Raw genomic sequence first — 12311 nt, forward strand, 5'->3', positions numbered from 1 at the left:
CAAACTAATCTCTTAAAGGAGCTCTATGTGACAATTTGTAGCAATTTACATGTATTAATCACTTTTATCATATGTGAGTGGACTGTAATGAGACAAGAAAAATGAGACCTTCCCTGTCTCTCTTGATTGCCTGTACAAGCCTGTGGGCGATTTGTTTAAGTCGTTTTAATGCTGCTGGACTGTGGATTTCTTTTGCGAAGGACTCGGATTTTCTGCAACTTGGAATTACAACAGATTGAAGATTAGTAAGAAATAAAGACCCATTTCCCACCTGTAGGATCTAAAAGTTTCCCTTCTGTGACATCAAAAGCTGAAGTCCTTTTTAAAATATCAAAGATGTGGAGCAAGCTCATGAGAGTCAAAAGAAACACGACAAATGTGCGCCTTGTTTCCAAAGACACAACAGTTTGTGGTGTAGAGAAACAAAATATCAAAGAGCAATCCTTCAAAAGCGGCAGACAGTGGGGGAGAAACGGGGAATGGTTTGACCAGAGCTTCCCCATGACTGATCACTGCAGACAACAATGATTGGAGCCTCTGAGGCCACGCTCCAAGGAACAAGCCTTCCTCAAAAGTTCACCAGACCCCTCTGTGTGCGAGGGAGAACATATAGAGGGGATGGGCAAGGACCACACAAAAACTCTGCTAGGTCACATGACCGAGGCGGGGATGAATGTTGCTTTTTGGTTGGTCGGAGTGGGAAGTCAGGTCTATAGTCCCATTGTCTAACTTCGAAGCCTGAACGTATGCGTGTGTGTGTTTCTGTGTGCGTGTTGGAGGAGGCGGGAGGCATCGTAGCACCAGGAGGGACCAGCACAGCATTCTTCATTCACAAGCAGAAAAACGCCTCCGTCATAAAGCGACCTTGACTACTCCAGCAGAACAGCGAGCGCATCCAAGCATCTCTCTCTCTCACACCCCCTCTCATTTCAAGTGGGTGCATTTCAGAGGAGGCAAAACATAAACACAATCTGTCTTTTGTCTATAAAATCACTCACACAGTTCAGGTTATATGAAGCCGGGCTTTCATTGAAAAAAAAAAAAAAACGGGCATTAAAGCAACGCCCTGCTCCAGTTTGCACATCGTGTAACTAATCAAACCGTGTTACTGCAGGGCAAATCAATAACTCTTCCCCAGCTCAACGCCATCATAGGCATGTTTTATCCATCACGTGCCTGCTAGTCTGGCTCATACGAACTCTGTTATGGAAAAATATTCATTAGAAAAGCAGCAGCTGGAACACTGAATTCCCTAGTCCTATAAAAAGGTAGAAGTTCTCAAAAATCAACACTTGTTCACAATGTTTTAACTGCGTTCTTCCGTTCAACTCAGCAGGGTCAAGCTCAAGTGTGTTTCGATTCCACCAAAGAGCTGAAATGTAAAAATCTCACTTCCTCAGAGTGCTAAAATTATACCCCAGACAGCAGGGGAAAAAGCACCAGACAAAGGGCTATTATGGAAAAGATGCGCACACAGCCACAAGTGTATATGTAAGCGAAAGACAACAGACGTAAAACTGCCTTTTATACTCCCCTCTGCGGGGCCTCTCATTCATAAAACAGACAGCGGTTATCAAGTCCCAGCTAACCGAATACCGCTCGTGAGGGATCTTCCATCCCTTAACTGGATTAGCACAGTTCACGAGGAAGATAATGATGGTACGTCTTCTGTGTGCTAATTGAAAACCAAACGGGCAGGTGCTGTGGGAAGTTACTGGCACACGCCCACGAACACACAAACGGAGCAGAGCACTCGGCCGACCAGGCGTGAGTTTGTGTGTACAAGTCCCAGAATAGAGTAGTGGAGCTTACGCAAGAACAATACTGCAGCTAAAGGCTTAGTTTCACTCATTTTGACGGAGAAAATAGAACTGTTCTGCCCAAAAGCACTGGCAGCACGGCAGAATACGATTATTGGAAATGTTATATATATTTAATGGGGTCTATCTTGTTAAACATGCTGCTTTTCAAGTTGAATTGACATGAATGGGGTGATGTGAAGCAGGGTGAACAGTGCCTGCAGAATGTTTACACCATATGTCAGTTACATGCTCCCGCCCACGTCTGGTTGTTGTTGTTGTCGTCTTATTGGTGGGTTTTTCAGAAGGATCGCACAAAAATTACTGAACAGATTTCCACGAAACTTGGATGGAGGATGGGCCCAAAATAGACCCCACAAACTTTTTGGTGCAGATCCAGATATGTTTTCTCTGTTTTCCACATTGAGAGATAGGGCATTTTTATATGAATAATCAGACGTATTTAGATGGCTGGTATCTGCTGGATTTAAATATGTTTTATTTGACATTGTATTAGACTTTATTGAATTAAAGGGGACTGTTGGGCCTTGGTGGACGTATGTGCTCTACTGAATGCTGCTCTTGTTTACTCTATATTGTTTTTTTCTAATTTTGGATGAGTCATTTTTAAATTGAGCCCTAGGATTTCATTGTATAGATTGCTGATGTTTCCCCTTCAGGTGACAATAAAACTTAAATATTGCCACTGATTGACCAATAATTCTGTCTATTAATCTACTATCATGACTTGCAACAGTTAGACATATGTAAAGGCTTTCGATTCTTGTGCTTCAGTTCATTTGAGATTATTATTTATAGTCTTATTTACCCCACAAGTATACAGTATATAAGTAGAAAAACAAAGGTGTATGCGCTGTATGAGCGCTGTCAAATGTCCTCAAAGGATCATTTATATAATTTACTTAAACGTGAAGATATAGGGCCCAGGTTTAAAAATACCTGAATTCCCCTTAAATGTACCTGTGTCCCCACCAATCAAGATAGAAAATCAAAGTCAAATCTAGTAGGCACAGCTATTGATCCAGCACTGCTTGATGCTTGTTGAGGAGGCTGCAGCATCACTCCCATACAAACATGTTTTAATACTCAGCTTGGAATATAAATTTGTGCCTGAGAGGGTTTTTTTTCCACACAAATAAAGTTAATTCTCCCCAGTTTAAACATTCTCACAAGTGCATCTACTTCTTCTCCCTCGTTAAAAACACGAATCTATGAATATGCAAATAATCTTCATTTCAAAACTCCAGGAGAAAACAAGATGTCTCCTGCTCCACAGCGAATGCGTGCTGGAGGTTTTCAAGTTTCCTCATCACAATTCTGCAATTTACATGTTGGATCACGACTGAAGTCCAAACTAGTGAAGTCTTGCCTGTACCTACACATCGTTGACAGAGATTTGAGGAGAGCACAGAGAAACTCTCCCTCCTTTTGCAGACGAACAAAAACAGCCTTCTTGTGTAATTCTAGTGAAAGTCAAACACCCGAGTGATGCAACAATAAGCAAAACACTTTTGAGTTGAGAGAGACTTCAAATCTAGCTGTGAAATAGTGCAGTCCAGCAAATTAAGTAAACATCATATCTGGCTTCATTATCGAACAGAATCCGCCCTGGAAACACAAACAAAGATGATGTATTATAATCACTGATTTGATTAAAGGGTCTGGTAGATTTGAGTTATCCACCAACCGTTGTTGCCTGCTGAACAAAAAGCGATACACTGAGCCATTTCTTATTATAGAGTCAGGCAAAAAGCATCACAGTGATGACTGCAGTCTTAGTGCGGTTTAAAACTAAAAGGCTACTGGTTCACTGATGACTAGAAAGCTTTTTCAGACCTGTTTTGTTACATTATAGGAGCTTAACTCCCTCTGCTCACAGCGCTGGCAGGGTTGGCATGTGCTCCATCGAGTTAAATGGGATGTGAAGGATCGGGCGTCCCGGGTCAGAGAATTTCCATTGCAAATGATTGCTGAGCCACCAAGGCCCTGCTTTCATTTTGTCCGGCGTTTACACAAACATACACAAGCAGGATTGCTTTCAGACGATGACGACACATACAGTCACACACACACACACACACACACACACACACACACACACACACACACACACACACACACACACACACACACACACACACACACACACACACACACACACACACACACACACACACACACACACACAGGAAGACATAGTGTATATTCAGCCAAAGCGTTTGCATTGCAGTGCAGATTTTCCCATGAAACTCTAATGCACAGACAGTTTCTGATGCATTTAGGGCCTTGTGAGAACAGGGTTGACACAGTCTGAGGAGGTCTACACAAACACTGAAAACAGCTGCGACAGCACTGTTCCTGCATGTGTCAGAACTGAGATTACATTTTTCTCTCACTGTTCTTCCGAATGTCGAGATAAGCTCCCGTTTTCAATGATTTCTCGGTAAAGTTATGTGTAAATATGCAGTGTTTCCCTGCACTGCTGCAAAAATGGCAAAATATTGCCTGCAAATGTGAACTGTCATCATCAACTTTGAATTTTTTTTTGGTGGAAGCTAATTTGTATCATCTTCCGAGACCAGCAAGTCTTCTTTGATTCTGACTCTTTTCTAGTTTTGTGTTTTTCATCTCTTTCTCACACACATCGCTTTCATTTCTGCTACTAGCTGTGCTGCCTGTACAAAGCTTGTCATGCAGTGCGACACAATTTTGTCATTATCTGAATTAGGGAAACATTAGGAGTTCCTGATGTGATGCAATGGAGCTCCATGCAAATACTGCAGAATAATTTTCAGGTAAGCATGAGACAGCATGAAGAACAGAAGTAGAGATGAATCATGCAGCCCTGGCTTGTTACAGTTCCTTCATTATTATTGGTAGGGATGCACGATAGGGATGGATTTTTTCCTGATAACAATAACAGATATTTTCCTGCTTCTTATGGCAGATATCGATAAAATAACTGATCATTTCACATTTTTGCAAGATGGAAGATTTATTACCCCATTCTTCTTCTTCTTCCTCTTTTTCTTCTTCTTCTGTGTGTTGCAAACAGCCACCTACTGTATCAGAGTTTGTAAAAGCTGCACTTTTTAAATCAGTGAAGGCAAGTTGGCTTGGTATTATTGTCTCCATTTATCAGCCAGAATTCCAGCGATAAATAACCACTAATATAAATTTCCCATTACCGAGCCTTATCAGTCCAATATATATCGTATCTGGGCTAACTTTAAGTACTCAGAGTTGATTAAGTGAGCTGATGCTAAGAGTTTTAATGTGGCGGGTGTCAAAAATATCAATACATTCATACGTATCAAATCTGAATATCTGAACAGTTTCAACACTCATTTTCTGCAGAATCAATACACCAGTGCCAGCTGCACTCTCTCATTATCTCTTTTCTCGGACAGACAGTTGGCAAACATATCATTTTAAAGGCCTAGTCTAAAGACAAAACAAATGTTTCTTAAAAAAGTGTGATATTTAATGTTCACTACAGTCCTCTGCTGTTACAGCCAAGAAAAGAAAAGTCGTATCTTGTTATGTTACAGGCTAAAAGTCAAAATTTTGATGCCCTCAGTGTTTCCGCCAATTTTTCCCCATGATACTGAACACTGTATTGGATATCGATATTTTTCAAGATGTTTTATTGAAGTTAAAAATTCCAGTATTATATCAGCAACACTAGATTGCACACACTGCTTCAGATTCAGACTTTTAACATTAAAAATAAGAAAATATTGGTGGTGATTTGTGAGGATTTTTTCCATGAAGATGAAAAAAAAGGATGTATTTTTTATGATATTCTTTGAATAAAAAATCCCAAATGTTTTCAAAATGTTTGCTTGTATGTGACCTGAAATTTGTATTATTATTATTATTTTTATTATTATTTGAATGTTCCCAACATAAAAAGTCATCTGAAGATCTATGATTGCTCTTTGCCTGCCTGCTGATGAATGCACGTTACTCCACGACCCTGCAGCTCTTCTTTCCATCTGTCTTTAGGAATCACACGACACATTTACAGCATGTGACATTTCTGTGCCATTGATAATTTGCTCTGCCACAAACTGCTGCCGCTGCTGCAGTGTTGCACACGTCATATACATCTCTTAATGGAAACATGCTCTCCACTTAGCTAAATTCAATAGCTCCGAGGATTACCATCTTTACTGAAGCATGTAATAACCAAAAGGTCATGTCATCATCATAACTCAACAAACCATAATCCGCCGCTGCCTCTTTAATGGCTTTTAAACTGTGTCAAGGCCCGGGTCTCTGCCACCAGTCACATTTTTAATGAACATGCCCTCCGTTAAACTGCCAGTCTGCCAGTCATTCTGCCCAGCTTTGAATGCCGTAGCACTCTATCCCCTGTTGGCTTGCACTAGCCTAGATCGAGATGTGCGAAGAGCCCCAGAACATTTGGGATTGATTTGTGGCTATTTTTACTTGTCCTACTTGAACTAAATGGTTCAGATACTCAGAGGAAGAAGTCAGCCACTGAAAAGGCTTATTGAACTATAAAAAAAATAATAAAATAAATTACTGGAAAGCTAAATGGCGGTGAAAGAGTGGATGCTTTAGTGGAGAGCTTTCGGAGAAAAAGAGCACCTTTTAATAGAGAGGAGTAAGCTACAGAGTACATCCCCCATCCATTGGTCTATTATTTAAAGGCCACTGGCATTCTGAGGAGGGAAAATTAACGTGCTGGGACAGACAGACACACACACACACACACACACACACGCACACACACGCCAGACAGGTTTAATAAAAGAAAGGTGGAATAAGCTGTCTCAAGTGACCTTGCACCTCGATAATACTCCACACACGCCGTCGCAGCATTTCTTCCAGGAGCCGCACAGGACTCCTGCAACACACACTCCTCTCTGCCTGAGCAAAAATTACTCCCCTTATTAAACCATAACTCAGCAGAGAGCACAGGCCCCCTCAACAACACTCATTACATAAGCATATAGCGAACAGGCTACTGTTCAACATTGCTGGCGCTACAATTATGTTAGCAGCTGATGACTATCATCACAAGTGTAATAAGCGCTCTACAGGAGCACTGACATTACAGGAGATGGTTATGGGCTCGCTTGTGGAAATCTCCTGCAGCCACTGCCAGTCACACAAACATGCCGAGTAGAGGGCTAATGTAAAGCTAGACTGTGTATCGGGTCTAGGTGCCGTGAAAGGATCCAGTCACTTCACAGATCTGCCATCGACTCGCTGTGACTGGCACAAGTGAGTGGGAACAAAGGAGTCACTGTGGCTGTCACACTCACTCCTCGTTACACTCACCCTTTGCTCTGCCAGCTGTCTCTCCGTCCCCTCCCACAGCCTCAGAGCCCCCACCCCCCAGCTGTGGCTATACATCAAGCTACCCTTAACTCCAACGCACACATGCAAACACGCCGTGTCTTGGGTGGCTTCGGGCGCCTGGCTTCACCAAAAGCGCTCTCTTCCTCCCCTGCTGGGTGCTCTTTGCCTATCTGCCATACTGACTGACTGACTGCACTGTTGGAGGCACGATGTTATTTATCACCACCACCAACGGCTCATCGGTATCACGCCACTGCACACGGCAACAACACATGAGCTCACGCTTGCTACGATTCTCAAAATATTTTTCCATTTCATTCTGTCTTTCTTGCCCTCTGGAGTCTCACAGATGCTTGTTATTGTTCTCCTTGCCCAGCCTCCTCTTCATGCATGCCACACCCTTCCACCACCATGCCCTCCCCTCTCCTGACAGATGCCCCCTGCCCAATCTCAGGGCTCACCCATTCATTTTCTAACCCCTAAACTCTGCCCTCAGCCTCCCACTCTCCACAGTCTTCCTTTCTTTCATTTACCCCCACGTCTTTTTTTTTTTTTTAACCATATGCTACACTCATGCCCTCACCGGCCTATGTTTGCCTGTCTGGTCAGTCACGAGCCAGCGTCGCTGCCAGCTCGGCCTCCACCCTAGCAGTGTGGTGACTGGCTCGCGGCTGAAACACTTTCATCCCTCCTGCGTGCCTAAAGCAGAGTCCCATGAAGCCTTTCATTGGGGTTTTGCTAGTGGCTGCCTTATTTTTATCAAGTTATAGTAAAACTGTGGGTGGGGGCTTCGCTTGTGGGACAGAGGCTGCAACATGAGTTGAAATGAGGCTGACGTGGGGCTATTTATGGACTGGAGCATAGGATTCAAAGAACTTCATTTTTGCCTTTTATGGGTTAACTGCATGTAACCCACATTGAGGGAGAAAGTGGGGGGCGGGAAGAAATAAGAGAAAGGAAAACACAAGCAGAGGGCATTCCTCAGGCCAGGCTTTCATTGCTGTGGGTACGATGTCATTGGATGATGTAATCTGTGCACAGCAGCCCCCCATACATCTATTCACTGAGGACATGGAAACAGACATCAGACTCGATATGTTTCACTTGTCAGCCTGGCCTGTAATTGATTCGGAAAAACATTAACGACTAACCGCATTACATCGGGTCGCAGGGTTGTGCCTGCATGTCTTGACCTTTCTCTTAACTCTTACTGTCAACAGGAAATGGATTGGCTCACATGCAGATATTGTCAGGAAGTGGCTCACCTTACACCTCCAGTTCAGGAGAGGCGTGTCTATTTGAACGAAAATCTACTTCTGAAACCTGCCGCTGTGTATGTGAGAAACTTTCATGCCTAAAGACTGTCATGCATCCGGTAGCTCTTCAGCTATTGTAAAAAAACGCCATTGGTATTTCCTGTGCCTTTCTTCCACCGCACTGTCTGGGCTGGGCCATGCAGCCACACAAGTTGGACATACACACACACACACACAAAAATACAAACACAGAGTGTTAAGCTTCGCCTCCAGACAACAAAAGAACAGACGCAGCAACAAGCCCTCAAGGCAACATTAAACCCAGCTAGTCCGCCATTACAATACCTCTCTTCTCTCAATAGAGAACCACGCTGAGCCCAGCTGAGCTGAGCTGTACCATGATATTCTCCTGCTTTAACATAGCTGGGGATAAGATAAGGGAGTAGGCACACTGACAACGTGGAACATCCACAGGAAATGGAAAACACTGATGTGTGGCCAGCGCAGACCAGCCAGGGTGACACGGGGTAACTAAGGCAGGTGGTTTACAGATGGGGAATCCAGTCAGGCCACAGACAGCAACAGAATCCTGAGCTGAACACAATGATACCAGTCTGAGAGACAACAAACCACTCCTTGATGCTTGCTCTCAGATGGCAGGAAAAACCTGTGTCTATAGACACAACAACAAAGCTGCCAGGAATGACAAGAAGCAAAAACACTGATAAGCAAGCACACAACAGGGAGAAGAAAACTCAAAACAGGCTGTCCTTTGGGTGTCTTCACAACAGAAAGGCACCAGTTTTTACTACGGTGTGTCATCAGGAAGAAAAGAGACACATAAAGGTTTGATGAAGTGTCTGTATGCGTTTATGAGAGTCCAGTTATATGTCTGACATCCCTAATAAGGCAAACAGTCTGGGAAATGAACAGAAACACATTTAAACGCTCCATTTTCATGACTTAAAACATTGTGGGCACCAGACTCTGATTGTAATGCATTACATTTAATCGGGATTACGTAATGCAAAAATATGTTACTATAATCGGCCCAGGTAACTATTGAATTGAAGTATAATTACATAATAGTTACAAAGGAAAAAATTATGAATCCTTTAAATTATAACCAATGCTCTATTAAAAAAGTACCCCACTCTTGTAAAGGAAATGTGAGTTCTCTGGTTCAGCTTCACCTGTTCCTCATGCATACCTCCTAAACAAGTGCCCTAAAAGAAGCCTTCTTCACGCAGTGGTTGTTTTCTAGCCACAGATCACATTAACTTGTTGCTAACAGGTGATGAAAAGCAGCGTCAGGGTGTGAGGGTGATTACAGCTTGTTTGTACAGGCTGGTTGGAGCCAACAGAAACTCACTTCAGGCTGTTGCTGAGCTCCAAAGTAGCAGCTGGATGAACGAGCAGTGGAGCCAGGTCGATCTATTCCAGATGCCCTTTCGAGCACTGCTGTCAACGTGTGGGCAGCGAGGGCAGGCAACTGGACAATATGCATATGCTGTTGTTCGGTTGGAGAAGTGAAGGCTGGAGAGGAGGCAGAAACAGAAATTGACGGATAAGAATTCAAGACATAAATGAGACATGAAAGAAAGGGGCACTGGCTGGTACAGTCTGATAGGGGAGATGTGAGGACACAGAGTCTGGGAGCAAAAGTTAGAGCAAGAGCGAGAGGGAGATATCAAAGTGTCTTGTTGGTTCCCGAATGTCCTTCTGTGTTGTGATTTATTCAGACACACTCCGAGGCAGCCCCGACATAAAGCAACACACCTTCAATCCAAGGCTTGCAGTTCCCCAGCCTGAAAGAACGAGCGAGCTGGTGACCTTGGCATGTTGTGAGAGGCCCTCCACTCCTCCTCAGTCTCCTTTCTCTCTAGAGAATTTCCTCGACTAGTCTAATGGAAATCACTGCTGCGGCATGTTAACATTGCGGAGGCCCGCACGGTCGTGACAGAATGGGTGCAAATCCTTAATCTCAGTCCATACATTAATTATGCAACACGTTTAGCTGTGTGTTATTGCGTGCCGAGACGTTCAGTGGGAATGACCCCCCAATCATTCCTGCCTTTAATGCACGACAACCACAATTCCACAGATTTGAACGAAATCTTTATTTCATAGTTGTTGTGGAGGTTTTATATCTGGTCTAAGCCTGCAACTTATATTTATTTTCATTATCGTTTAAAGGGTGAATCCACAATTTTACACATTAAAGTGTGTTTACAGGGCTAGGGGAGTACGACTGCATATGTGAATAAGGTAAAGTTAAGCCTTCTGTGGCTCCATAGGAAGCTGCGTATAATCAAAAAAATTGCCTCCAGTGATGTCATCCAGTGGCTGTTGCATTGTGGATGATGTAGGCCCCAGGTTTTGACAAGCAGTCCACTGGTCTTGCATTGCACTCCTATAACACTGTTGAACTCATTATGCGCAAGTTAAACACAAATGATCAAAATCGACACAGCAGAACCAGAGATATCGCCTTTTTGTTAGTTTTCAAACTCAGTTTCTACATTACCCAGAATGCAACTTAGTCACTGAGTGACATCACAAGCAGCAATTTATTAGATTACATACATCTTCCTCTGGAGCCACAAAATGCTTTATACTACTTTTTTTTTTTTTTTTTTTTTTTACATATACTACTTCCGAAGACCTGTACACACACTTAAATAAATATAAAATTGGTGGAATTGCCCTTTAATCTACTGATCAATGGGTTTAGCAAATAAAATTGTGAAAAATGCTCATCACAGTCAAAGTGACGTCTTCAAATTGCTTATTTCGCCCAACCATCAGTCCAAAACCCAAAGAATTTAAGACATTTTTGTTAACAAATGACTGTTTTGATGTGTCAATCAACTAATAGATTAATCACTGCAGCTCTAATCTCATCTTTCTTAGGACTCACACAGCAGCTGCCATCTGACAAATGCACCTCAGTCTGTCCTCGAGTCCCCTTTACTCCAAAAGAACTTGAAATGAACAAGCTTGCTGCCGCCATAAGCAAACAAGTGGGGAAAGCACCAAAAGGAACCACTATCTTTAAATGTGTTTGTGTAGTGAAGCATAGCGAGGCGGCGACACCATCAAAGACTACACAAACAGTTACACACTATGCCAGCGTCTTCTGAGCATGTACTGTACTGTTTCTCTGCTTCCCTCTCAGTCACTGCAAGGAATGAATTAGGCTTAACAGAGTCGTTTTCTACCCCAACTGTACATTTAAGAACATTGGGACTCGATGATCATCAAAGACACAGAGAGAACAAGACAACAAGGAAGAGACAAACAGGGAGAGCATACTGGGTAAAAGTAAGACACAAATAAGGTTCTAGGTTTCTTAGAAACAGTGTCACCCCCCTCCACCTTTCCATATCCTGCAAAACAACAGGCTAGGTTTTATTTCCGGCCCACCTCACTGAACCTCCAGTCATCCGTGTGCTGTCCACTGTCATCAAGTAACGGCGTTGACAAGATCACCGTTGTGTGTGCGCGCCTGTGTGACACACAGAGACAACATGGGGCCATCCTCTGTCTCAACATAGTGACTCATAGCTCACAAAAACACACACACACACACATCTATGTATACAGAGAAAGATACAGACAAGATCAGTCCTTTACTTGGGGAAAAACTCCCTTTAATCTCACCCTCCACTGTCTCTTTGCGTCCAACTGTCAAAAACATTCGTCAACACTGAGGCACTTTTGTGGCCTGACATGCTGCTTATTTCTTCATATACTGCTTGTATTTTATCAGTAATGAGTTTTCAATTTGGGTTCCTTGTCATCCACATTTTTACCATCAGTATATTATAACATGAGGCTAAGTCCTTCAAGCAATGTCTGCAGCATTTAGAGAAAGGGCACATAAAGGGCTCCAAAAGTC

General features: G+C 43.0%; 1 protein-coding gene across 6 annotated transcripts in view; it reads right to left on the reverse strand.

Moving 5' to 3' along the window:
- The window catches only part of elmo1 (engulfment and cell motility 1 (ced-12 homolog, C. elegans)), a 117373-nt gene that overhangs the window by 98189 nt on the left and 6873 nt on the right, over positions 1 to 12311 (reverse strand). The window contains exon 2 of one of the 6 annotated variants that reach the window (XM_084379019.1): positions 9783 to 9946. The exons of the other annotated variants lie outside the window; for them this stretch is intronic. The gene's annotated coding sequence lies outside the window, so the exon portion shown is untranslated. The remainder of the gene's footprint in view (positions 1 to 9782; positions 9947 to 12311) is intronic. 6 annotated transcript variants of the gene reach the window in all.

The sequence above is a fragment of the Pagrus pagrus genome (assembly GCF_965226575.1).
Source record: "Pagrus pagrus genome assembly, chromosome: 17".
NCBI lineage: Eukaryota > Metazoa > Chordata > Actinopteri > Spariformes > Sparidae > Pagrus > Pagrus pagrus.